We start from the raw sequence: 27,311 nt of genomic DNA, 5'->3' as shown, positions 1-27,311 counted from the left end.
GACGGTGGCCTGGGGACGGCCGGGGCCTTCTCCTCGCCTCCCGTCTCCTCTGAAAAGCCTGCGGTGGCCGGCATGGAAACAGAATGAAACTAGACCCGCAAGGGACGTCCCCGCCGGGAAAATCTGTCCCTCGCGGCGCCGGGTGCTCCTGCAGCAGCTTTGGGAGCGGAAGGCGGGGTCCCCTCTCCCCGTCGCTCGGCCCCTTACGGCAGCGGGCAGGTCGGGGCAGCGGGACCCTACGTGAAGGCCAGTAGCCGTCTGCCCCCGTCCACAGTTACATTTTTATCGCCATCTCGCGTTCGCCAGCACCCATCGCGACAAACGCCCGCTTTCCTTCCAGCCTCGGCCGAGGGAAGATCCATCTCGTCTCCCGAACCCCAGTTCTCCGTAGCCAGCGGGACGTCGTTTCCTGGATATTTTGTTGTTCTTTTGGGGACCATCAACCCCAGTGTCATGAACTCTTTGGAAGCGAAGCAGGTGGTCCTCCCTCCCTGCAGCACATGCCCGGGCCGAGCGCGCGGCCCCCCGGACCCCCGCGCCTGTGGTGGGCGCGTGTTCAGACGGGGCCAGCGGCCAGCAGGGGGCAGGCCCTCGGGCCCCGTCTCTCTCCGAGATGATTCCTTTGCTCTGGACCCGGGAGCTTGTAGAGAGAGAGGATCGGTTTCCTGAGGAAGAGTTTCTTCCTGTGGCATTGCCAGAAAAATAAAAATAGTTTTCGTGTCCAAATAAAGGGTGGACAGCAAGCCCTGTCTGGAGGCTGCGTGCCCTCGCGGCCGAGGGCAGAGAGCACTGTCAGGGCCGAGCTCCAGCCCAGGCTCTCACTTTTCTCTGCTCATAGCTCATCGGCTGGAACTGACCCCATGGTCCCTTCTGACCCCAGCATGTCCAGGGGGGGCCCCGCCTTCCCGTGCGCCTGCAGGTGGGGAGCTGGGGATTCGGGGCAATGAAACTGATGACTGTCATGGGGGGGGGGGGTGCGGATTCAAAGGGCATTTCCAATGTGTGGTTTTATATTAGATGATTTCAGAATGAGCGGCTATGAGAAGGGCCGGGGGAGGAAGGTGACCAATAACATAGTTTCTGCCTCCCCTCCTCTGGGTCAGTCCTTGCACCACAGGGGCGACCCGGGAGCTCATTCCTTATTCATCCATTTTTCAGCTGCAGTCTCTGGTTTCTGGGCTGAGTCCTGCGTGGGGCCCGGGCGGGACGGAGGCGTATACATCACCTTCATAAGCCCATAGTCCTCCCGGATGGATGAAAATCCCATGACCACAGCCTGCCCTTTGCGTCCAGAGCGCAAGCTCTGAGATGTCAGCTCTGGTCCAGACTATAATATAATTCACACCTGAACCTGCAGAGACACGGCGCCTTGGTATTAAGTATATTTACTTATATTTACTATTTTATTTATTGTTTAATACTTAATAATAAGTTGTCCCTGGAGAGATAGGAGCTGGCAAAGGGTAGAAGGACTCTCTTCCTTGTGATGTAACTGGGGGCCGTTTATGAGTTTGGAAAATTATAATTGCCTGAGAGTGAAACAGTGGTCATTCGGTCAGAGTTCCCCTGGCCGTGATCACTTAGATCCAGGCCTGGAGAACTATAAAAATCTTGAGGATTCCCACCTTCCTGGGCCAGAGCTCAGTCCCCGCCGTGGCCCCGGTCCCCTGCATCCCCACCTGCCTGGGCCAGAGCTCAGTCCCCGCCTCGGCCCCGGTCCCCTGGATTCCCACCTGCCTGGGCCAGAGCTCAGTCCCTGCCTCAGCCCCGGTCCCCTGGATTCCCACCTGCCTGGGCCAGAGCTCAGTCCCTGCCTCAGCCCCGGTCCCCTGGATTCCCACCTGCCTGGGCCAGAGCTCAGTGCCCGCCACGGCCCCGGTCCCCTGGATTCCCACCTGCCTGGGCCAGAGCTCAGTGCCCGCCACGGCCCCGGTCCCCTGGATTCCCACTTGCCTAGGCCAGAGCTCAGTCCCCGCCTCGGCCCCGGTCCCCTGCGTCCCCACCTGCCTGGGCCAGAGCTCAGTCCCCGCCTCGGCCCCGGTCCCCTGCGTTCCCACCTGCCTGGCCAGGTGCCTCTGCAGCTCTTCCAGGTGCGAGGACCGTCTGGGCCCCGCCTCCCCCGTGACTCCTTCGCTCCGGCCCGTCCCTGACCCTCCATCTCTCCTGGCGCCTGAGTTCAGAAATTAGGTCGTGTTAGGAGAACACAGGCCACAAACCTCACCGTTCCCCGCGGGGCCTGCGGTGCTGTGCCTGTCTCCACGTGGGTAACTCCTTAGGGTCAGCCCCTCGGGGTGGAGTTCGTGTTTTGTGTTTGTAGTTGAGTCCAGCTGCAGGAGAGGACTGAGAACAGCACTCGCTGCGGCCGGTGCTGTCGAGAGGGTGGGGAGGCACAGCGGGGGCCTTTGTGCGCTTCTCCTCCGGGCGGGAGGGACGTCCGCTGTCCCTGGTGTGTCTGTCGCCTCTGTCTCCCAGCATCAGGGTGGGGCATGTGGCGAAAGGCTCACCGGGTTGTCTGTTCCATCCTTCATCTCAGGGTCCCGGGCATGGAACAGGACAGGAGACGGGGCACTGTCCCTGCCCCGCCCAGAAATCAGGGCCGCTGGTGGTCTTTTCGACGTGCTAGTTTTCTGGTTCTGGGCCCAGGGGAACCTCCGATTCCCGACGTTGGGCTCAGCTGCAGTTCTGCGCTTCCTGGCGCTTCCCCTCCAGGGGCCACAGTAGGCGGGCGGCCAGGCCAGCTCTTCCCCTTGTTGGCTGGCATCGCCCCTGCTGGTTTATAAGCCCATGACTGTGGCTGTCCTGTCCACTGGCATGTCCCTAGTGTCCCTCACAGTACCCGGTAAGAGACAGGCCGTCTGTCTATCTAGGGCGTGTGTGCATATTGTATATATGTGCACATTTGATCATTTATATATATTAAATGTGTGGGTGGGTGAATGTGTTAATTCAGCAGGTGTGATGGGAATGCCGTGCGTGGCCCATGTCAGCGGAGGTGATCCTCAGCCTGTGCGGTCCTTCCAGCTGTGCTCCTTTCTGTCCCCATTCGTGCTGGTCCCGAGATGTCTGCAGTGCACGTTCGCCCATCCGGGGTCCGGCTCAGTGGCCTTAGGGTTATAGGGACACAGACATTGTCAAGACCAGAATTCTCGGCTCTAAAGCATTGAAAGGCAGTCGGGGAGCCAGAGGCCCGACCTCAGAGGGAGCCCACGCGAGCCCCCCATCTCCGCTGGTGTCACTGTGTTGATTTAAGAGGAGGCGGTGTGAGGGGAACGGTCTCGAGGGCATTTTCATAGACTCCAGCGTGGCTGTGAGTTTTCCGGGATTTCGGCCCAAAGGGCCACGGCTCAGCCGCGGGGTCCTGTTGACCCTCCCCACCCAGAGGCCGCGCTGGGGTGCATGCAGCCACCCGAAGGTGCTCTTTATGGGTTTCCTTCCTGGTCTATTTTTAATTTTTTTTCTTTTTTTTATACAGTTTGCATTCTTTGTTATTTCGTATTAATTTCAAGGGTGCAGCAGCACAGCGTTTAGACAGCTGTGTGCTTTCCAAGGTGTCCCCCTTCGTCTCCACCTCTGCATCTTACGCTAACTTCAGTACCAAAACGGGGGGGTTAGTTCTAAGCCATTTGTCCCGGAGAAAGAACCCCTGCCCACGTCCCGCCCACGAGGGGTTCGTGGAGCCGGTTGTGCTGGCGGAGAGGCCCGGGGCTCCTGCGCATCCGTTAGGACTGAACCCGGCGCGGGGACCCCGGCGACCTCCCCGCCGCTGTGGGAGCCCCGTGGGGAAGGGAGACAGGCCCCGGGGCCTCAGCCCCGCGTTGTGCTAGTTGCCTTCCCAGAGCCTGTTCAGAAAAACACACATTGTCACGCTGGGGCTTTGAAAGAGAAAACAATGACTCTCTCTTTGCCCCTTTTCCTCTTTTCGCAGCAACTAATTGGCCCATTTCTCTGCTACGGTCACTGGGAAGACGAATCCTCCCCCCTCCAGTGCGTAAAAGAAACTGAAACCTATTTCTCTTTTGTGCCCATTACGGCCACCCCCTCGCTAATTGTGCCTGTAAACGAGCGGATCGTTAAAACATTCTATCGCCGAGGTTTTTAATTCTTCCCGTGGCATTTTTCAGAGGCCTTCTTGCTTCCCCGCGTCTTCCCCTGACGTGATGAAGGAGCGGCCAGAGCCCCGCGCCTTTCAAGTGAAAGCCTTTCCCAAATCAAGGGGAACGTATCTCGGCGTTTCCAGTCCGTGTGGTTTCTATTCAGAGGGCGCGATTAATGCGCAGTCACCATCCAGGGAGACAGGCCGCGCGGCTTCCGGGGGCGCCCGTAGGCTTCTGGTGGCAGATCTGACATTTAAGGCCTTGCGGGCGACGCGGTCACTAAGGTGAGGGGAAGGTGAGGTGTCCTCTGTCGATCGGGCAGGTGGAGGTCCCCGTGGCACACGGTGACATGTGAATTGCGCGTCTCCATCGACACGTGCGGCTCAATCACTGTCCTCGTGTTTTGACTGTTTTCCGAGTAGCTCTTAGTGCAGGGCCTTAGGGTTGTATTTCTCCCGCCCTTGCTCCAGGCCCTGAGCAACATGGGCCCTAAAGCTGTAACCAGCCCGAAGCCGGCCGGGGCGGTCGCAGTGTCTCCTTCAATAATCTATTAATAAAAGACACTGGCTGGGCTCGGCTGCCCAGCCCACCGAGGAAACCCGCGCCAGCCGGGTTTGGCTTCACGCAGCGGCGCCTCGGTTTTCCAATGGGACCCGTTCCGGGAGCCCGTCCGAGCTCTGAGACGGCCGAAAACCGAGGGACCTACAGCCGACGGCGGGGCCTCGGGATCCTGCCCTCAGCGGGAGCCGCGTGGCGAGCTCGGCTTCCGAGGCGGGTTCGAAAACCGAAGCACTGCCGTCCGGGTTTACGGCGCTCGTGACCCGAAATGTTCGTCCATGGAGACGTTGGAAAACCGAGGGGCCGCTGTATTAGGTGTCTCAGCACTCGTGTCATTGCACTGTGCACACTTCAACAGGAAACACAGGAGCCCCCAAATAGGTGGGCAGACGTGTGACCCGAACAAGGGAGCCCTGTTGGTTCACGTGCGCCGTTCGCCTTGCAGGTGACCACAGCCTGCTGACCAGGACTGCGGCCGACGCCCCGGAGCACCAGCAGATCTCGGGACGGCTGCTGCAGACGGACAGACCATGGACAGACCACGGGCAGGTGAGTGGCTCCCCCTTGCGGCCGTTTCACGCAACCCAGAGCCTCATTTATCGGGGTGACCGCGATGGAGTCTGACTGCTGGTCGTCCGCACCCTTCCCGTATGTAAGACGCTCACGGGAGAGGCGTTTCCCCCCGTTTCCCGCAGTGTTCACGTCGCACCCACCAGGGTCCCCGGTGGAAGGCGGGGCCTGTTTGCGCGCCTTCCACTCTTGGATCCGCCATTGGCTTGGGTCGTCAGGCACGTGTTTTTATTACGAATGAAGCTATTTTAGTTGCCTACATTTCCTAACACAGGGAGTTCCCCATTCCCCCAGTTTTTCTCAAAAATAACTCATTTTTAAAACTACGGCCTAGCTGTTCTGTTAGTGTGGGGAGAGCAGAAGTCGAGAAAGGATTAGGTGTTGTCACCGTTTCTGACGTGCAGACACTAAGAGAAAAGTCTGCCATCCGGAGCACTCGGGCTCCTAAGACGCCGCTTTTCGGGGCCCTGGCCGAGACGTCAGCCCTGAGAGGAGGGTGCGGCTCGAAGTAAAAAGGCCTGGAGGAAACGGGGGCGATTTATTTACAAACTTGACCTTGCGCCCAGTCCTTCTCCGGCCCCCCTGCAGCTCCTGCCTGGATCACAGCAGCAACCCTTCCCCTCTGAAACCCACCCTGCCCTCTGCGCCCACGGCAGATGCCCCGCTGACCGCCCCACTGCCCGGAGAGGCCAGGGCCTCCGGGGGCTGGTCCCTGCCGGCCTCGGCCCTCACCCCCCTTTCCCAGTGTGAAGGCTAAAAACCCCACCAAGAGGACGTTCCCCCCACTTTCTGAGTCCTTCTAGCTGGGGCAGTAATCAGATTAACAGAGACAGGTCAGCAGACGAGCATTTAATACACAAGCAGTGGCAATCTGTGGCATTTGGGACCAAGGAGGGGGCCGGTCGGGCTCTTGGGTGACACGCAGGGCGTGGAGGGACCGTGGACACACGGCCGGCAGGTTCCTGCTAGAGAATCGGGGACACGCCTGGGACCGTAGAGGACAGGCCCCTGCTGGGCGCCTCCCGTCTGGCGCTCGCCCGGCAGCTGGGGCTCGGGGGCAGGTCCAGTTACTCCCGGAGCAGGGCGCCCATCGGAACCTGGGGGGGGGGGGGGGGAGAGGTTTATCCTGAGGAACCAGCTGGAAACAACGTGCACAGGGCGGCCCCGCACCTCCCGAGCCTCAGGCCCCGCGGCTCCGCATTCGCAGACCCCTCGCTGGTGTCACGGCGGGAGAGGGGAACAGGAGGGGGCGCAGGACATCGCAGACCCTGTGGGATGGGAGTCCAGGGCCTTCGTGCCTGTGAGGCCTCAGCACGTCCTGGGCGCAGGCGGCAGGGGACCCGGACCGCGCCGAGGCTCAGGTACCATGTGGGCCCCCCCCCCGACTCCCCTCTTCCCTCCCCCCTCGTTCTCGGAGGGAAACCGCGGGTGGGACGTACCTGCCGAGGCCCAGGGGTGCCGAGCGGCAGACTGCAGACCGACGCCCAGGTTGCGGATGGAAACGAGGCTCCGGCGGAATCAAAAGCGTCCCAGGTCCCGGTTTCGAGTCTGGGGCCAACCCCTGTCCCTGTCTCTCTCCCACCAGCTGACTCCTGGAAGCTGGAAGATGGGGACAAGGAGGAAAGAAAAGTGCGATGGAGACGGGCCTCCGTCAGAGCCGACCGCACCTCCGCAGCCCTGCCGGCGGGCGGCCCCCTGAACCCCCGACGTGGAGACGGGCCGGGAGGGTCATAGTGTTTCGGGCTCCGGCGGTGAAGTTAAATGCCAACAAAAAATGAGACGATGCAAAATGCAACAGTAAAAGTAAGACTATGGCTTTTTTGTTTCATCTGTTCATTCTAACTATTAACTTGAAATTAGTAACCGTATGTGGCTTTAGAAGCAAATAGAAAAGTTACTTACGCGCACAGGACGGCGCAGGCCCGTCTCACCCCCCGACGCTCCCAGGTCGCTGTTGACCACGTGGAGCAGAGGCTGGCTTGACAACCCTCGTTTTCCAGACTCCGGTCTTTGGGGTGGGAGACCCCTAATCCTCCAACAGGATGATCCTCGGGAACCTGCTTGCGGTCTGTCGCCGTGTGTCCCGTAACAGGTCAGGCCTGTCACCGCCCTGTAGTTATACCAGGAACTCGATCAGCTCTCACCGAATCCGCGGCCGACCCGCCGTTTCTCCCCTGGGAGAAGCGCTCTGGACGCCTGGACGGGTGGAAGGTGCCCCCGCCCTTCTCGGTGGCCAGCAGGGGCCTGGGTGGCTCTTACGGCACCAGGAGGGCTCTGAGCTTCGACGGCAGGTGCCACATCAGCTTATGGGGCGAAGACTAGCTGGAGCCCATTCGTTTTCATTAAAAACCCTCTGGCCACTTGCCCCAGGGCCCATCCCTGTCCCTGCCGCCTCTGACCCCGGGGACACCCCTTTCGGGACACCCTCTCCCCCCTACTCTGCTGTGCTCACTTGGTTTTATTTTTTACGGTGTTTCCAATGAGAGGATTTTGTAGCATCCATGGGTCCTTGCATGTCCCGGTCCGCCCGCCCGGCCTGCTCCCATGTGGGGCTGGTTGTCTCTTTCCTGTCGTTTCCCAGGGCTTTGGGGACAGAGCAGGCGCCACCTCAGGGGATCCCTCAGCCCTGGGAACGGGGGGTCCGCAGAAACTCCTTGGGCACGAGGACAGGGAGCTGGGGCTGCTCCGGGCTCTTTGAAGAGAGAAAACGCCGCTCGTGACTTAGGAAGATGTGTTGTCGGGTCCGAGGCAGGGCTCCTAAATGATTTACCGGACTCAGGCTGCGAGGCGGGACCGGAGCGAAACCTGGGCTGCCAACGGTGGAGGCCTGAAGCGGCAAGCCTGCAGCCCCGAGCTCAGGGCCGCGGACGCACACGCAGGCGCAGCGAGGACATCAGGCGCTGCTGAGACGGCGACCAGCGGGATTTCCAACCGTCTATCAGGACGGCGCCTCTGTCCCCCTCGCCCGCGCTCCCCCTTTGGAAACGGTCCCTTACACTCCCTGGGCGTGTTCTGCGATTTTTATTTAATTGCCTGTGAAAGACTCTAGCCCCGTGAAACGAGCGATACACTGAAGGGTTACGTGTGGGTTCGGGGTGTTTTTCCTGCGGGGCCCCTTTGGGAAAGCCTCTGTGGGAGTCACGGAGAGGGCCGCCTTCATCCGGTGACATCCACACGCGGCAGACTTTCCAGGCGCCGTCCGCTGGGGCACCTGAGGGCCGCGGTCCGCGCTCTGCACCGACGAACGTGACCCTTTCTCCGTATCCCCTCCCTCTCTCACCTCCGCGGGTGTCCCCAAGCCGTCGTATCTAAGTTCCAGCCCCATGGCCCTACCTCCAAGTCCCCGCCTCCCTGCCCCGCGCTCTGCTCCCCTCGGCCTGCAACGTCCTCGCTTCTCCGGTTTCCCCGACAGGATGTTTGAAAAACGGGGTCCCCAGGTCCCCAGGGAGAGGCGGCGGGTTGGGTGCGTTGGGGCTGACGCGGGCACCCGAGGACCGAGCCCGCTCGCAGGCGCCGGGTTACACGCGGCAGGAAAGGTAATGGCCACGGGCACGGTTGGCGGGTCTCCCTGGGCCCACAGGCCCTCCGTGTGGCCCTGGTGCCTAATTTCACGGTTGGTTGTATAGATGCCACCGTCTGTCCCCCAAAAGTTAGACCCCCGAGTCTCCCGCTGGCCTTGGCTGACCCCCGAGCCTACAGCCACTCGCCAGGGCTGCGTCCAGACCCCCTCCTGTGGCTGCTCTAGGCCAAGTCCGAGCGAGCTCAGAGCTCAGGCCGCTCCCTCGCGTTAGGGAAGGTGGCTCCCAGGACCACACGCTCGGGGTCACCGCTGGCCGGGCCGGCTCAGAGAACCCCGAGAGCCGCTGCGCCGACCCAGGGCTGCCCACGGTTTCACAGCGAGAAGACACAGATGAAAACCAGCCACGGGAAGAGACGCGGGAGGCTCCAGCCATCCCGTCCCCGCGGACCGGCTCCGCGCAGCACCGACCCCTCGCAGACCCAGCGTGTGGCGACACGCACACAGCACCGCCAGCCGGGGACACGCACCTAAGCCACGGTTTCCAGAGTGTGCGCCGGGCCCGCACCGCGCAGGCTGGCCTGGGGGCCCACGCGGCTCATCTCCAGCCCAGAGCTCGACGGACCCGTGTCCACCGTAAGTAAGAGCCCCAGTCCCTGGCTTGGCCCAAGGCCCCCACCCCAAATCGTACTGTTAGACTAGGCACTGGGACCCGCGGCCCCAGGCAAACTAAGACCCCCCTGTCGGTCCCTAAGGGCTCAGAGGTCACCTTCTAGGAGACAAAGGCCGGACTTCCTTCCGGGAGGTAAATTATTTATTACACAGATTGCGCGTCACCCGGCCACTTACGTCTACCTCACGCAAACCCCCGATCGTCACGGCCGCCTTCCTCACCCCCCCAAAGGCCCATCTCAGCGTCCCCGGAAAATCACTTTCTTGGGGAAGTCCTTGGCCTGTGACACAGGCTCACCTACGGCTCCTTAGCGCCTTCCCCTCCCCGCCGCTTTTTTTTTTTAGCGGATTCAGCACCACGCAGTCACCACACAGTGCACCCCCTCTTCTCTCTGGTCCTAAATGTCCACTTGGCACGGACGGAGGAGGGGCCCGCATCGGCCTGCCCGACGATCCCTATGGGCTCGCTGCCCGTGGCGTTTCGGACGCCGGGAGCTATTGCAGCAACTCGCTGCCTTTTACACAGCGGGCCCCACGGAGGCGTTCTCTGTGACCTGCAGGGACAGCGGGCGCCAGGGCCACAGGCGCCCCCGCCCCTCGGCACCGCCTTCCTGGCTGTTCCGTGTGAGGCTGTGGCCAGAGGCAGGTCAGCGGCGCTCACCGCGTCTAGTACATAAAGTGCCAATACCTCCAGGAAAACCTTGTCAACACATGTGACCCCGGAGCTGGCCCACGGCGAAGTCCTAACTGGGCTTATAAAAGGTAAATTACGGGTTCCCCCCGGCGTCTCGCATCTGTATCGATTTTATGTCTGGAGGCAAAATGGGATCTGTCCGCAGACGCCGGTGGAGTGGGCTCTGCCTCCTGGCTCCCTCCACTCACTGCAGGGCAGGGAAGGAGCCCCGGAGCGCGAGCCTTAGTATCTTATCGAAACAGAGGCGGTCTCCTGAGCGGGCCCAGACTGTCAGCCACACATTCAACCTGTCCGTGCGGCTCCCTTCTCTGTACCCAACACTCAACCGCCATCCTGTTCTTGGGCCCCGCTCAGGTCCTAGCGGCATCGAGAGCAAGCTCCGGGGGTAATTCTTTCGTCATTTCGTGGGTTCCCCGAGTTATAAAGAGACGAGCTAAACTCTACGCCAAGAAGCCCAAAATTCAGAGTCTCCCCCGACACTGTGCACTGTCTGGCGTTGATGGTTTTAATCACAGTTGAGAGAGAGACACAAAATGCAGGAGAACTGAAGAGAGGTGACCGGGTGCCCTGCGCAGACAGAAGGCTCGGGGGCGACACGGACCTCGTAACGGGGACTGTAAGTCTCCAGCAGACCCAGTGTATTTAAGGGCCTCCTGGGTCCCTGGCGGCAAATGATGAGGGTGTCAACGCGAGAAACGACTCTGCTAAGCGTCCAAAGGCATCGTCGTTTCCCGTCTCCACCTGGCGGGTCATGGAAACCAACGCAGAGCCGCAGAAGGGGACAGAAGGGTTTCTGATGACCACACAGTTGGGCTTTGAAAACCCATCGAGGATGGACTGAGTTTCCCATCTCTGACGACACTGATCACATTGTTTGAAAATGGAATCGCTCCGGCCCAGCCAGCGTGGCTCATCGGTGGAGCACTGACCTATGAACCAGGAGGTCACGGGTTCGATTCCCGGTCAGGGCACATGCCCGGGATGCAGGCCCCTCGATCCCCAGCAGGGGGCGTGCGGGAGGCGGCCGATCAATGACTCTGATCATTGATGTTTCTCTCTCTCTCCCTCTCTCTGAAGTCAATAAAGAACATATTTGCCCAGGAAATCACCCCAAATGCCAGGAAAAGACGTCCCGGAAGGCGTCCGGGGCGCCATCACCCGCCTGGTTATTGGTCTGAGGTTTGAAGAAGTTTGAAGTTCAAAGTTTGCCTCGTCTAGGAGAGCGAATGGGGGGTCCGCACAAACGCAGCCAAAACCCCCGAGAGAAAGAGGCCGACTGAACTCTTTCCTGCGAGCGGCAGAGTCTGGCCTCCTTGCGAATCGGGTTCACCTCCGATGACCGGCTTGTACGATGCACAACATCCGATTTATGGAATTTAGGACAGAAAACGGTATGTGACAGACGATATCACTATTATGCTTTTCTTTAGATCTAGATACAGGCATATGGATATGGAAATATAAATATTGATATAGATACAGGCATATAGATATGGAGATATAGATATTGATATAGATACAGGCATACAGATATGGAGATATAGATATAAATATTGATATAGATACAGGCATATAGATATGGAGATATAGATATAAATATTGATAGATACAGGCATATAGATATGGAGATATAGATATAAATATTGATAGATACAGGCATATAGATATAAATATTGATAGATACAGGTGTACATATGCAGATCTAGATACAAGCATGTAGATATGGAGATACAGATATAAATATTGATATAGATACAGGCATATAGATATGGAGATATAGATATAAATATTGATTCAGATACAGGTGTTTGTATGCAGATCTAGAAAGAGACAAGGTGTGTTTGTAGCTGCAGCCAGTAGCACAGGGAAAATCCCGGACCGACTCCCCACCGCAGCATTTCCCTCCGCAGTTCAATTCCGTGTGCGAGCCATTTCTGTAAAACCCGGTTCATATTAACCTCGACTCAATCCCATTTTGAGCTAAAGATAAGAGAGGAGATACGGGGCTCGAGAATTTCCTCTTCTCGGATTATGGAAGATGGATGGAAGCACTGGAGCGCGCACATCCCTCCCCGATCAGTGACCCCGGCCGGGCCAATTACCGCGGCCCTCTCCCTCTAAATTAACAGGGGCCTCGGGAACAGAAGGGCGATACGATTAACGGGCCGGGAGATTCACTGCGATAAGGGGCCTGGTTTTGCCAGGTTTCTGGCGGTGACGCGTTTGTCGCTTGCAGAAGGTCCTCTGCACGCCTGCGAGCTGCACCTCCGAGGCCGGGCGGGGAGGCCCAGGCCCGGTCAAAGAGCCTGTGCGACCGGGACACCCGGGGGGGCGGGACCCTCGGGACTCTGGCTGCCTTGGGCACGTCCAGGTGAAACTGTCCCGTTTCTTTTGGAGCCATAACTCGCCCGGGTTCCTGTGGAAGACGGGCCGCCTTTGGCTTCCAGGCATCGTTTTCCATGTAAGGCTGACGCTCTCTTGACTAAAATAAGAGTGAATGTTTACGCATCGCCTGTGCTAGGAAAACAAACACGTCGCGCACGCCGGAGCTGAACGGGCGTGTTTCCCGCAGCCACGGGGTGCCTGCCGAGCGACCCGCCAGGGCGCGTGCACACGGGCCGACCGGCGGGCCCGCGACGCTGTTTATAGACCGGCTCGGGGATGGCGATGCTGGGAAGCCCTCCTAAAAATAAACTTGGCAGATGTGAAAACAAACAGTGTTTGTAAAACATTCGTTGGGGATTATTTAAAAGCTACTCACAGCTTTCCAACGGTCCAATCGTGCGGGATCCGCTACGCGGACGCCGCCCCCTTGAATGGGGTAGTTAGGTGACATTTCTTGTTTGTTGGACTTAAATTTTACTGATATTTTTATTTTTTTAATCGTCAACTGAGGATATTTTTTCCATTGATTTTTAGAGAGACTGGAAGGGAGGGAGGGGGGAGGAACATCGACGTGAGAGAGACACGTCGACTGCTTGCCTCCCGCAAGCGTCCCAGGGCCGGGGATCGAACCCGCGTCTCCCGCAGAGCCGTCCGATTCCAGCGGCTGCCGGGTCTCTCCCGGTTGGTTTCCCCTGATGTTTCCAACTCAGCTTGTTTAAGGTCAAGCGGTTCCTCCGCCTCGGGCTACCTCCTCCCCGGCGCGTTCCCACCTGATCCTGACCCGTCGCCTCCAGGATCGCTCAGACCCCGGTCACACTGGAGCCGTCTTTTTTTCCTCCCACCCCATCCGGGGTCACCAACGTCCCCGGGCGCCCACCCGGGTGGCCCTTCACGTACAGAAAAGGCACCCGTGCGAGGTGACGGGCGCGCTAGTGAGCTCCCCGGCGGGAAGCCTCTTTACAGCGCACATCACGGCTTTGCACACTTTCAGTACGTCCCACTGCGGTCGGTTATGCCTCAGGAGAGCTGGGAAACAGATCAAATCAAATCAAATCCGACCTCGACCATCCCTCCCCGTATTCTCAATACCACGCTTCCTGCACCGGCACGGAAACAGACTCCCGCCCTGTTTCTCACACAGTTGCGTCTCCCGCACCCCGGAGCCTTTCCCGGCGGGACGCCGAGCTGGGCGCACAATCGGCGGGTCTGCTGGATTGAACGGGTTTCCCTCATCCCATTTTACTGCTTTGGAAATAGACTCCTGTGCACCAGAGAAAACTGGAACACTTAGTAGGAGCTTAAGAAATATTCATGGATTGATCAGGACGCGCTGGCCTGGTTTTGCTATTTGGGCGAAATGAGACACAGAAAATAAAGGGCCGTCTCGGGACGGCGTCTCCTGCCAGAGCCGAGCGCAGGGGAGCGATCCCATCGAGCGACAGAGATGAGCATCCGGCCTGGCAACCAGAGAGGAGAGAAAATTAGATTTTTAAAACAGTTCCAGGGTTAACAATGCTCGCTGTTATTAGGAGCGCAGGTAAGGAATTATTAATGCAGCCTACCGCCCTTATCTCGATGAACTGGGAGGAGAGATTTTTTTACAGCCAAATGGGATGAATTGCTCATTTCCAGCAAGGCTTTGGGAAACAAAGGGCAGAAACTCAAACTGGGAACGTTCGGGTTTATCTAAGGCACCGGGGAGAACCGGCTGCAGTGGGCCCGGCCTGTGCGGGGACGTCAGGGGGAGGCCGCCGGGAGGAAGGAGGGATTTAGGGACCAGAAAGCTACTTTTTACACACAAATATAGAAGTAGAAACCTGCATATGTCAGTTTAATGAGATTTGGGGGGGGGGGGTAAGATACTATTTTTTAAAAAATATTTTTGATTGATTTCAGAGAGAGGAAGGGAGAGGGAGGGAGGGAGAAACATCATTGATGAGAGTCATTGATCGGCGGCCTCCTGCTCGCCCCCTGCTGGGGATCGAGGAGCCTGCACCCCGGGCCTGTGTCCTGACCGGGAATCGAACCCCGATCTCCTGGATCCTAGGTCGACGCTCAACCGCTGAGCCGCGCCAACCGGCTGGGTGGTAAGATATTGTTTTAAACTTTGCATCGCCCTGGCCAATGTGGTTCAGTCGGTTGGACCATCACCCCATCCACCAATGGTTGGGGGTTCGATTCCCGGTCAGAGCACATACCCAGGTTTCAGGCCTCCGGTCGGGCGTGTGCAGGAGGCAGCCGACTGCTTTTTCTCTAACCTCTCCCTCTCTAAAACTCAATCCAATTTTTAAAATATTTTAAATTAAAGTTTGCTTTAATACGACAGGGCCTCTGTAACACATTCCTCGTTGGCTTTAACCGAGGTTAAAGAGATTTAGCCAATCTTAGCTCCGATTTATTAGGTATTATACAGACTTTTAAAACTCACAAGAGAGTCCATACTCGTTTTTGTGAAGTCAGCGAACCTCCCCTCACGCCTGTGAGCACTCTCTGGAATTTAAGAAGGAGCTGGGTGTAATCAACGCTAAGATTTATTCAATGTGCTTAACGCTTAACAAATATTGTCTCAACTCAGGCAAGTAAATATGGAGTGAAAATAGCCCTAATTGCTTGCTCTGAGGAGAGCGCTCAATTTGCCAATTTTAAAAATGTATTTAATAAATAGGTTATTAAATCAAGTGCAATGCTCATTAACGATCGTATCAATTTCAGGCATTCATCTCAGCTATGATTTATTCAGGCGGATGCCCCATTGATTAAATGTTCTTTAAATCTTGATGGTCCACTTCAGGTTTAATAGGTACCAGGTCAATTTAGAAAAGCCTTCGGCGGGCAGGAGAAGCGGCGATCACGGGGAAGGGATCCGCGGCCCGGCGCTGCGTGGGCGTCCTGACTGCGAGCGACGCTGGGGACAGTGCCCTTAAAAGCATTTCAGAGGGAACATGCTGCAGGTCTGTAAGCTTCCCCGGCGCCGCCAAGTGGGACAGGTGAGCGCCAAGGACGTGACCCGGGGCGGGGGTGTCAGACTGGAGAGGTTCTGGGGGATGCGACTTTCTGGGGAACCTGCCCAAGGTCCGGGCCGGGGTGCCTTCCCCGGGAGCGATGTGAATTAGGGCTGTAGGCACATCGCGGGGGGTCCCGTGACGGGTCTCACTCTACCCTGTATGGCGTTCCGGGGACATCGACACAGAATCACAGCTCTGCTCTTAGGAATACGTTTTTCCTTGGTTTAAGTCCCACCCGATGTCACATCCTTATTCCCAGGTGGGATTCCTGCTGGTTTCGATGTTTCTGGTGCAATTTGATGGATACAAGACAAAGCAGGGACCCTTTTGAGACAACATCTTGGCTGCTACGTCTGCGCTGTGACTGGTTACGCGCGAAAGACAGTGTCGCAGGTTCTACCTAATAGTAAGTCAGGGCCCCCGGGGGGAAGGGGGCTGTCAGCAGAGCTCAGGCACCATCCTTCCATCTGCAAGATCGTATGTGTGTATGTGAGCTTCAGTGTGCTGAGCAGCTACCCTGTACTGGACATGATGTCTTTTATCGTTAAAAATATCCTCACAGCCCGGCCGGGCGTGGCTCAGCGGTTGAGCGTCGACCTGGGATCCAGGCGATCGGGGTTCGATTCCTGGTCAGGGCACATGCCCGGGTTGCAGGCTCGATCAATGACTCTCTCATCATTGGTGTTTCTATCTCTCTCTCCCTCTCCTTTCCTCTCTCTGAAATCAATAAAGATATATTTTAAAAAATATATATATACATATCCTCACAGCGCTACTAAGTATCACAGAACCGGAAACTTAGCGATTCAGTAACACGCCCCGACTCCAACAGCTAGTAAGTAACAGAAACGCGACTGGGAATCAAAATGATCTCGCTGCGCGGCCTGCGACACTCTGCGGCTTCCGCGGACTGTCCGACGCGGTCGGCAATGACCGCGAACCGAGCAGCTCCCGCGTTTTTTTACCCCCACGACAGTGCAAAGCACTAAGGATACGGAGATGAAACGACAAGCCCGTCGTCAAGGAAATCACTGTCTCCTCGTGGTGACAGTCACACGTCGGAGAAACGGAGCCAGGTTTCTAACTACGGAGCCGTGTCACTTCTCGGTGCTCAAGAGGAGCCGGTCAGGCGCCAGGTCCAATCAGTGGGGTCAGGATATTATTCTTTCCGAGACACGAGGTACGGGAACAGATAGTGTCCAAATAAACCATATAATTCTTGCCCTCAAACTCAGTTCAGACTCAAAAATTAATTTATGATGGAGCAGAGGCCTAACGGTAAAAGTCAGAACCACGGGGCTTCTAAGGGAAGTTATAGGAACCTAGTTTCACGAATTTCCGTGAGGCAAACACTCCGTAAATAAAACAGAAATCCCTAATCAATCGTAAGACAAGAATAATGGTGGATGGGACTTCATCGAAATGAAAAGCAGCGCTGAGAAAATAAACTGGCAAGTCGCAGACAAGGAAAGCTTTGCGGTGTCTACAGCTGCAGAAGGAAACTGAATCCAGAATATATAAAGGTTCCCTACAAGCCAATAACAAAGAGAAACAATCGAGTTCTCAAACGGGCAGGAGACGCGGATAAATCACAGAGGAAAACACGGGACTGGGCGGGAAGTTTGTCATAAGACGCTGGATTAGTCATCGGGGAAAATGCTAATTAAAACCGAAATAAGAAGCCACGAAGTACCTCCCAGAAGGGCTGAACATAAAAAGACTGACGCTCCCAAAGGGCGTGGGGGAACGTAAGGAACCCAAAGGGAAACACCCACAGCAGGACGCATCTGGTCCCCTGGGCCTCCAAGCCCGCCCAGGGCCTCCCTGGGCCACCGCTCGCCTCCCGCAGGCGCCTGGGCAGGTCGTCGCCGCAACTCAAGTGCCCCTGGCTTGTCTCCGAGTATCGGAGGAGCTCCCACGTGCAAACCCTGCTACGGGGACGTGGCGCAGACATGGGGGTGCTCGGAGCTTCACAGAGGCCCGATACGTGAGCCTCGCAGGGAGGCGTCAGGGGACAGGGCTGGTCTCGCTGCCCCCCTTTGAAAGGTAGGAAAACGGAGTGTGGGCGGTTTGGTGGTGGGACCGAGGAAACGCGGGTTCTAACAGGCGTGACAGGACTCTGACCTTGGTCTTCCGATTTCCATCCTGAAGGGCTTTCCGCCCCCCCTCGAGCTCTGTGACGTCCGCCTGGAGTCTCAGCCGCTTTCGCTGGAAGAGCCACCAAGCTTACCTTCCCCACGGAAGGTGACAGTGACTCAGGCCCCCCATTTCCAGTGGCTCCCCTTTAGCTGGAAAGGAGGAAGGACCTGGGAACGTAAGACAAAGGGACCCGGAGGGACAGTGGACGTGACACTGGCAGCTCGGCCGTCCCTGGCTAATGCACTTTTAAAATTGATCAGCCGGAGGGACTTCTGGGGGGAAAGTGGGAGGAACCATCGCTCAGAGGTGATAACAATCTTAATTGAAATCAGGAAACCTTCAGATCGCTTTGTGTGCAAATGCGTGCGCTGCGGGAGGGAACATTTAGAATCCCTTCGGGATTTTTCAAATTCCCGGCAGTGTTTTATCATTTTTTTTTTAGATTGGAGGGCGCAGGGAGGGGGGCCTGGGGGTGGGGGTCAGTATCCCCGAACCATGCTCTGCTTCCGGAAAGTTCTCTCCGTGCCATTTCACTGAGCCGGCTGGAATGCGACGATACGGGATTCCAGCTAAGGGTGCAGCTAGCCCAGGAGCCCTTCGGGTGCTGGCAATGGCGTTAAAATTCTTTAACTCAACTCGATGAAGTCAGAGATGGAGGCGGGGAAGGGGCGGGAGCCGGCTCCGACTGAACTCACGGCGCCCTCCAGACAGTTTTAAAATAGCAAATAGAACGGTGGCCCGGCCACCAAGGCTCCACTTGCTCCTGCTTGAAGCATCAGACTAAAAAGAGGCATCTCCAGGGAAGCCCAGGTTTAAAAGGTCCTGGCGATGACTCTCTGGCCTAGACCCTCACCGAGGCTCCTGGGCTTGGGCTCTGTGTGGACGGCCAGGCCTCATCGCTTGTCCCCTTCCCGAGAGACCCTCCCGGCAGAACTTAAAGTGCTTTCAGCTTATAGTATCAGGCCCTACGGCAGGACACACGGCGAGGGAGGCAAACCGTCCCCCCCCCAAAGAAACCGGACCAAAGAGGCGCAGAGAGGGAGCTCGGCGCCTTCCTCCCACGGGCGCTCCCATGAGCCCGGCCGGCCGCCCTCTCTGTGCCTGTTCATCGCCAGTTAACGGGAACTCGCTTGCTTCTGCCCGGGTATTTGGACATGGTCTGCAGGCATCTGCAGCGGCTTTCAGCACAGAAAGGAAAAGGAGAGGCTGGATTCCAGCTGGACAGAAGCTGCAGTTAGGAAAACACACGGCCCGGCCGGTGTGGCTCAGCGGTGGAGCAGCGACCGAGGATCCAGGAGGTCGCGGTTCGATTCCCGGTCAGGGCCCAGGCCCGGGGTGCAGGCCCCTCGATCCCCAGCAGGGGGCGCGCGGGAGGCGGCCGATCAATGACTCTGATCATTGATGTTTCTCTCTCTCTCCCTCTCTCTGAGATCAATAGATATTTTTTTAAAAACACACACACACTGAGACACGCAGACAAACACACACACACATGTAGACACAGACACACACACGCACCTGTCTCTGGGACTTCTGGAGAGCGAGACGGGAAGAGGGGGGAAAATTGAGCACCGAGGAGCAGAAACCCGACCGGGCTCATTTGCAAGCCCACACGTCATCAGTAACCAGGGGACTCCCCGTAACTCCAGAATCAAGGGGATTCAGGAAAAAAACATTGTCAGAGGGAAACGGAGAGGCCGCCGGCCCGCAGAGTAAAAGGGACCGTGTGCGACGCGGCGAACTCCTCACACGTCCTTGGCTCCTGTCCCGCCATTTCCGTCCCGCGTGAAGAGCCCGGGGCCCCGGGGCCCTTCAGGCACAAAAGGCAACGCCGCTGTTTCAACAACCCAACCCGCTGTTCGGCGGCTGAGCGTGCGGGAAGCTGCCTCAGTTTCCCTGCTATGGCAAACCTGTGGGCCGAGGCACGGAGCAGCAACGCAGGGAGCATGTGGGCGCCGGCCTATGGGCCACCCGCCCTCCCTGCCCCCCCGGACGAGGGTCCGACCCGGGGCCCACACGCCCGCCCGCCGGCTGTGGGCCCTCGAACCCCGCACGGGACGCTGCCACCAGCCACTCGGGGCCCTGAGACGGCGGGGGAACGGCTCATGACTGAGACAAGAAGACCAGGGATGGGGGGCGACATCGTGCTGAGGATACGTCTGAGTCCCCTCGACAGTGACGTGAACTGGGCGTCTTTCTTCCTGTGGACAGATGGGGCGCTGAGGCCGGGAGGGATGCCGCCGGGGGCCCAGGAGCGAGCCACGGGCACCCGAGAAGAGCCTGGGCCTAGGGAGCTGGCCGCCGGGGTCGCGTCTCGGCCCGTCGGCGAGGGAGCAACGCCGGAGGGGGGACGCGGGACTGGGGCTGAGATGACAGCCTGGGGCCCACGCCAGGCCACAGCGGGGCTGGCTGTGCAGGGAGCCCCCCCACACTGCGTGGTAGACAGGCCTTCACCCCGAAATGACAGGAAGAGATTAGTCTTTCTAATTCCGTCCCTGCTCCTAAAAAGGTCAGTCTGTCAGCTCCACGGAAGACGGAGCCCGCGCGCGCTCCCGTTTGAGTTTCCTAGTCAGACTCTAATTAGTCACAATTCGTTCTTAAAAGTGATCATTTTTTTTTTTTTTTAATGTAGTTGCTTCTGACGGTGTTGCCCTAATGCTGTCACTGGGGGGCTTTCTCCCCTTCTGAGCAAGTGAGAGGAGCCGGGGTTTCCTCGGTATCATAGGAGAGCTCTGTGTCCATGTCTGCACGACATGTTTTCCACGTTAAGAGGGGGGACGTGTGAAAAATAAAATAAGCCCGGCCGGGCGTGGCTCAGCGGTTGGGCCTCGACCTGGGATCCAGGCGATCCGGGTTCGATTCCTGGTCAGGGCACATGCCCAGGTTGGGGGCTCGATCAGTGACTCTCTTGTAATTGATGCTTCTATTTCCTCTCTCCCTCTCCTTTCCTTTCTCTGAAATCAATAAAGATATATTTTTAAAAAATAAAAAATAAATAAAAAAAACCTTAGACTGGGGTCAGACAGGCCTATTTCCAAGCCCAGCTCTGCCCCTTACAGGCTGTGTGACCATGGGTGACCCCCTGACCCTCTCGGATCATAACGTCCCCCGATTTTAAAATTCAGGTAACAATGCCTCTTTCACCAGCGGTTGGGAAAACAAACACGAAGCCTCGATGCCTCCTGCATGGGGCCCGGCCCCCGGAAAGGCCTCAGCAGCAGGGAGAGGAGCCCGTTGCAGAGATCGTGAGCCCAGGCTCCCTGCGTGAAGGATGCGTCTAAATGATCAAGTTAAAAACAACCCACGCTCAGATCTCTACAAGTTACAAAGCTCTTCCCATGAACTACGTGGCTTGAGCTTCCTGCCGGCTGAGAGACAGAGCCCTGGAGGGATGGAGGGGCTCGCCCCACGTCACGCAGGGAGTAAGCGGGAATCCAGGCCCCAGGCCCCAGCTGCTTGCGCTTAACTAACGTGTAGACCCGGGAGCACCCTCCGCGGCACACGCCCCGCACAGCGGTGGGTGCCCGTGGTCACGGGCCCCAGGCGGGGAGCACGGTGACCCTCGGTGTTCACGGGGGTTTTCTCTGTTCCTCTCAGGGATCCGGGGACAAACCTCTTCGCGTCAAAGGAGGGCTCAGAACAAAGGCCCCGTCGCAAGTACCCCCCCTCCCAACGCTCAGCCGATCTGGAAGCCAAACAATACATCGGCCCACCGGGCCCTCCGAGGCCCGCGAGGAGTTTTGGAGGATCCCCCTCCCTGCCATTTAACCCCAATCCGTCCCCGGTTGGGACCTGACACACCAGGAGGGATGAACCGAATTCCGCAGCGGCGGTTACACCGGGTCGGTATCGACGCGATTACCCTGGGCAGACGCACACGCTGTCCCCTAATGCCAACTTAGGGGGGAAAAAATAGACGCTAATAAAAGAGCAAAGCTTTGATTCAATAGGAAAGACAGCCTGTCTTCGCAGCGCCCGTCAGTGGGGAGAGTCCGCTCAGTCACGCCAGGCGGGGAGAGCACTTAGGGAGGCGGCGGCCGGCGCATTAAAAAGCCTTTTTGTCAGATATAAAGGTCGCCGAGGCAGTAAACGCCTTAGAGGGAAAGACAATGCATTTCACGTGTGAGAGGCTCAGCCTGGGACGAGGCACGCGGGCCATACAAATGGCTAATCCTGTCGGCGTGGACACAGGCTCCGCGACGTCGTCTGCAGGCTGAATGGCATTAAAAGGCACCGTCGGGGGGAACAGGCGAGTCCAAGGCCAACCCAGACGCTATCTCCAGACAAGTGTCCCTAAGAGTCTCTAAAAAAGTGTGATGGAATCTTCTGGGAGACCTCGCCTGTGGCCGTGACCTGGACCTTGTGGCCTTTAGGTGCATGTCCAGGTGAAAGGCACACGGGCCTGGAGCTTCCCTGGGTCACACAGAAAACACCCCCTCCCTGCCTGAACGGGAAACAGCGATTCTGGACGAGGCCCCCTGCGGGACGGGCTCCTTCCCCCTCTGGGCCGTGGCCTCACTGACGGGGTGGCGCAGAGTAGGTGGGGTGCTCATGCTGACTAATAGGCAAGGTGGGTGTGCAGGGCAGGCCGAGGCAATAACCGCTCGGGGGAACGAGCTTGTGCATTAATTCACTCTCCCCGGGCGCTCCCCAGGTGCCCAGCCATCAGCTCCAACTGTGTATGCTCATCATGCGGGGCCAGGGACGACCCAGCTCCAGAGGGAAGACCCACCTCTGCAGAACTGCCCACAGCAGGTCCCAGGGCCTGGCGCTCCTGCCCTGGGCTTTACAATAAGCTTTAGAAATTCCCTTCTCGGACTGGTCCTTGGACAAGGTATGCTCTACACATCAGCCAAATGCCCGGCCGCCGTGGCTCTCAGAAGTTGAGCATCAACCCATGAACCTGGAGGTCAGGGTTCGATTCCCGGTCAGGGCCCAGGCCCGGGCTGCAGGCTCCTCGATCCCCAGCAGGGGGTGAGCAGGAAGCAGCGGGTCAGCGATTCTCTCTCATCATCTCTCTCTCTCTCCCCCCCCTCCTTTCTCTGAAACTAATAAAAACATTTTTAAAAATAAAATAAAGATCACCCAAATAATTTCCTTCCAACCAGGCTGTGTATTTCGGACCTCTCCCTCTGTACCCTCGGGTCTGCATCTGCACGGCCGACCCGGATTGAATCCAAGCTGCCTTCAGCCACGGAGGGGACTGTCCGGCCCACCACCTGATCGGGATGCCCTGCGCTAGATCTCGAGTTCACTCAACTTCTAGTTGCAAGTTTGCACCCGGTGACCAACATCTCGCCCATTCCCCCAACCCTCAGCCCCGGTAACCACCATTCAATCCTGTTTATGTGAGTTCAGCGTTTTTAGATTCCACATATAAGTAATATCATATAATATGTGTCTTTCTCTGACTTCATTTAGCAAAATAACCTCAAGTTGCATCCATTTTGTCACAAATGGCGGGATTCCTTTTCTTTTTCATGGCTGAGTAATATTCCATTGTGCGTGCATATATATATGCACACGCACAATGGAATATATATATATATATATATATATATAGAAACTTCTTTATCCATGGTTGCCTCCATATCTTGGCTACTGTGAACAATGCTGTGATAAGTATGGCAGAGCAGATATCTTTTTAATATCTTTATTTTATTTCATTTCCTTGGGATAAACACCCAGAAGTGGGATTGCTGGGCCATAAGGCAGTTCCACTTTCAGTTTTTGCGGGAACGCTGTGCCGTCTTCCATATAGTGGCTGCACCGATTTACATGCCCACCAGCTGCGCCCAAAGGTTCTCTTTTCGCCACGCCCTCGCCAACACTCGTGACCACTTCTCTTCTCCGTGGCCGCCATCCTGACAGGTGTGAGCCGATTTATTTTTAAATGATTTTTTTAGTAAGTCTTTAGAGGATATGTTAGGACAGCCAACTAATTTTTCTTTCTCAGTTTCATCTTCTAATTGAACCATTAATGTGCCGGCCTGAACTCGGCAGTTGAGTCGTCGCTGGGTGGACACAAGCAGAAAGTGCATCGTTCCTGCCCGGTGGACGCGGCGTCGGCCTGCGAAACTCTGGGGCCTGCCTCGTTCTCCAGGGAGGACGCTTCTTTGCCAGCCGCGGGGCTCTTAGGGCCTCGGCTGAGCTGCGCACCTGTGTTCACGTAGCCTGTGGACACATTTCCAAACCTCGGGAAACAGGAGCAGGGAGCGGCCAGCTTCGTGACGGTCGTAGCTGGAGCTCACCAAGCAAGGGCTGTGCGCCCAGCGGAGAGAGTGATCGGAAGGAGCAGGAGAGAGCCATGCGGGTGTGCGGGTGTGCGGCCGGGGCCGCTGGCGCACAGTCGGGCGTTTGCGTGTCCCCGTGGGCACGCAAGGGCGACCCGGGATGAGGGCACCGTGGCATCCTAGGAGCTAGTTTTCCAGCCCAAGCGTAAAGGGCAGTCACTTCCCTGGCCCCGGGGCTGAGCTGCGCAACGTCCTATGTTCCCCTATAAATTATGAACGAGTGTCTGGCCGCAAGCTGGCCCGGCGCCACATTAATGACGGGAAAATCCGTCTCAACCTTCCCCAAACCACGTCTCAAAATCGCGTGATGGGTCTTTCCAGGAAGAGACTTCTCTGAGTGGCCCTTGTGTGACCATGTGGATGAGCGTGTGTGCATGTGTGGTTACATATGTTCTTTAAAAATGTACGTAGCTCCGGCAAGAACCTCACGTCACCTACACCTACCTGACTAAAAGGAGGAACTAGAAGGGCCCGAGGAGAGGACAGACTCACCCTCGCTGCCAGTTTCATACTGGAACCATCGGCCAGGCCGCCTTCTGTTTGACCTGACGACGCTGAAAGGGTTTGGAGAGGTTGTGGAGAGGAAGGAGCCCGCGTTCATTGCTGCTGGGAACATCAGCTGGTGCAGCCACCATGGAAAACAAAAAATTAAGAATAGAGCTACCCTACGACCCAGCAACCCCTATCCTGGGTGTCTACCCCCTCAAATTTGAAAACATTTATTTGCAACAACGTACACAGCCCTCTGTTCACGCAGCGTTATACACAAAGGCCACTGCATGGAAACCACCAGAGCCCCTGCCGTAGAGGCCGGGGGGCCACGTGGCACCTGTGCACACGGAACAGTGCTCCGCCGTGAGAACAGGCGAGATACTGCCGTTTGCGGGGACACGGATGCATCTTGAGAACATCGTGCTAAGCGAAAGAAGTCAGGCAGAAAAGGTTAAGAACCGTGTGATTTCACTCGTATTTGAGTGTAAAACTGAAAGCCGCAAACGAACAAAGACTCATAGACGCAGACGACCGGAGGGTGGTGACCGGAGGGTGGTGACCGGAGGGAAGGGGTTGGGGGGACAATGACGTTAAAGGGGGTCAAATAGACGGCGACGGAAGATGATCTGACTTTGGGTGGCGGGCACACAATGCGATACACAGATCATGATCGTAGAAATGTACGCCTGAAACCCGTATGATCTTATTAAGCAATGTCACCCCAATACATTTAATAAGGAGAATGGGGGGGGAAGGTGTATTTGCAGCTGTCCCAGCTGTTTCCCTTCAAGCCTCTCTTATCTTGGTTAGTGCAACAGTTGCCCTGTGACTTCAGCTTTTTCCCTTGTAAACCACGGAAGAAACAGTATCCATTTGACCCGCCCGTTTCCCCACAACTCAACAGCCACAACAACAGTGTAAACAATTTGCAACAATGTTAATGATGAAGCACAGCCGGCCCGCGAGCCCGAGCCGCTCATCGCCTTGCCCTGGTTTTGTGTCTGTCGGAAGAGTTTCCTGAGGAGCCTGTTTCTAATCCCATTTTGGTCTTTTCAAGCGAACTGTCCTTTGTTCGAGGCACATTAACGGAGCAATTTTTAAATAATGACTTAATTTTTTTTTTTTTTTTTCCCCTCCGTGTGAAAGATGCTTTCTGCAATCAAAAGCGGGTTATTTATTCCCCGGCCTGGCACCCACATTTATTAGGACCGGCTGCATCCAGGGAGCCGGGGTTTATTTGTTCAGCTGGAAGTGGGACATTAACATTTTAAGAGGATGATGCATAAGCTTTGAGAGATAATAGTCTCCCTGCCCTATTCTGGGGCTGCTGTCTTAGAAAATGCAAAATGGGGCATGTTTCCTGCCCCCCCCACCCCCCGCAAGAAATGATGAGTTTATAATAAACAGTTTATCGCCAAGGGCCTATTCCTTTTGCAACCTCCCCCTTTTCAAAAATAAAAATAAAATAAAACTTTGGGTAACGAATGAAAGGTTTGCGAACGGGAGACACCTGGAGCTCAGATCAGCGAGGGCTCTCCGGGCGCAGACGCCCAGGACCATCGGCAGCAGGCAGCGGGGACGCCGAGTCCTACCACCTGCTGGTTTTCTTCTTGCCCCCCACCTCCCGTTACGAAGGGTCCCTCCTCTGGCTGAAGGGGTGCTTCTGTCCCCTCACCTTCCCCGATATAGGGTGTCCCCCCAAATTGTATACACACACTTGGAATAATTATAAAGGCACTGCTTATTCAATACGTTCATTTTCAACACAGAGCTACAGCAGCTGTTAAACTATGTATACATTTTTGGGGGACACCCAGCATTTCCCTCCTCCGTCCCCGGCCCGCCCCGTCCCATGGCGCCCCTTTCTCCGAGGCCGCCTCCTGGTCGCTCCCCTCGGCACAGACACGCCCCAGCGTCTCCCTGTGACCTCGCCTCACTGTCCCCACCACTGTCCCCCATCCAAGCGATCCCTTCGTTTCCCCCCTTTTTAATCGCCAGGCCTCTCCGGGGCTGTTTACATATCCTGTCTCCAATTCCTCCTTTCCCAAGCTTTTCCATCCACCCACTCTCATGTGACTCCAGCCCCTGCCACTCCAGAAAATGCATTCCTGTCAGTGTCAGCAGAGAGTGCTGCTTGGCAGACCTTGCCGGCACCCGTTTTTTTTTTCAGTTTATTTCCCTTGAATGGAACAACAAAGGGACCCCCCCTTTCCATACTGGTGAGAGGGACAGGATTCACCTCCTGCGCCAGGACCGGGCACCCCGACGATGCCCAGGACTTGCTCTCCTCCAGCCCCTGGCTGCCAAGGCCGTCGGTCCTCGTGCGGGTCCTCACGGGGGTTCTGTACGAATCCCCCACTGTCCTATTAGAGTCCCAGGGGTCACCTTTTGAGTATGACAAAGACAGAAACGCAATCAACTTATTTCTCCTCTGATCCTGTCTTTTTCTCTTATTTCATGCGCTGAAAAAATAAAATAAAATAATAAAGTAATAAAATAAAATAATAAAATAAAATATAAAATAAAATTAAATTAAAATAAAATAATAAAATAAAATAAAATAAAATAAAATAAAATAAAATAAAATAAAATAAGGAAACTCGACGCAAACACCTGTCCTCGGGATCACCTTCGGTCCTCGGGCCTCTACTCCTGCGGAGGTTCCTCTGACGGCGGCTCCAGGAGTGACGTCCCGTCACGAACCACAGGCCGGCTGCTCTGTTCCTTTGCTAATTTTATGGCTCTAAGTCCCTTTATTAACAAAACAGGCGGAGCGGCGGGCGTGTGCCGGTGTTTGCAGCCGGCGGGGGGTGGGAACGGACCACTGCAGGGCCTCTCGGCAGCCCGCCGACCGAGGGCTTTACTGACATTGTCTGTAGAACCGGGGCTGTC

Source organism: Miniopterus schreibersii (assembly GCF_964146895.1).
Source record: "Miniopterus schreibersii genome assembly, chromosome: 22".
NCBI lineage: Eukaryota > Metazoa > Chordata > Mammalia > Chiroptera > Miniopteridae > Miniopterus > Miniopterus schreibersii.
This window is presented reverse-complemented; position numbering follows the sequence as displayed.